The sequence below is a fragment of the Hipposideros armiger genome, unplaced genomic scaffold (assembly GCF_001890085.2).
Source record: "Hipposideros armiger isolate ML-2016 unplaced genomic scaffold, ASM189008v1 scaffold_579, whole genome shotgun sequence".
In the NCBI taxonomy this organism is placed as follows: domain Eukaryota; kingdom Metazoa; phylum Chordata; class Mammalia; order Chiroptera; family Hipposideridae; genus Hipposideros; species Hipposideros armiger.
In genome coordinates this window covers 1,165,742-1,166,812 of record NW_017731929.1, presented here as the reverse complement: position 1 = coordinate 1,166,812, position 1,071 = coordinate 1,165,742, and positions in this window count along the sequence as shown.

Below are 1,071 nucleotides of genomic sequence, written 5' to 3'. Positions count from 1 at the left end.
GAACAACAGCTCGACCTGGAGCTGGGCTGCCGGGAAGAGCACAACGATAATACCAACATGGGCCAGTGAAGCGACGTCCTCCACAACTAGACTGAAGAACAAAAGGACAGAGACTTGTCTGTTGCCCTTCCCTGATTCCCCAACACTGTTCCCCTCCCCCAATTCCCCAATAAAATCTTTAAAAAAGAAAATTATCATTTACAGTGATGTCAGAAGGGATAAAATACTTAGATATTTAGATATAAATCTAACAAAATATGAACATTTGTATGCTGAAATTACAAAATGCTGATAAAAAAATAAAAAAAATATTTAAATAAATGGAGACACCCTGTGTTCACTGATTGGAAGACTCAATAGTAAGATGTCAATTCATCCCAAATTAATCAATTGCATTGTATTGAACTGCATTCAATACAATCTAAATAAAAATTCCCTCAGTATTTTTTGTGGGAATCAATAATCACTTCTAAAAACATTTATGTAAAAGCAAAGGAGCTAGAATAGCCAGAATGACTCTGAAAAAACATAAAGTTGGAGGACTTACTAGAAATCAACAATAACCATCAGAATGTGGTACTGGCAAAATGATATGTATATAGATCAAAAGGATAGTCCAGAAACAGATTCACATATGTGGTCGATTCAGTTTTGACTAAGTAAGTTCAATGGGGAAAGTGTTTTCAACAAATGGTGCTAGAATTGGGAAAGTGAGCCTTGACCCTTATCTCACACCACATAAAAAATTAACTCAAATGGATGACACACCTTGACATAAAAGCCAAAACTATAAAAATGGTACAAGAAAACATAAGAGGAACTCTGCACAACTTTACATTGAGCAAACTTAAGATTGACAAACTGAATTTAATCAAAATTAAAAGTCAGAAAAATGAAAAGGTAAGCTTCAGACTGCAAAGTGTATGTATGTGTCTGTGTGGGTCAAAGGACTTATATAATAAATGTGTAAAGAATTCTTGCAACTCAGTAAGACGAACACCCCAATGTTTAAACATGGTGAAATATTTGAACAGATACTTCACAAAGGAAGACATACAAATGACCCATAAA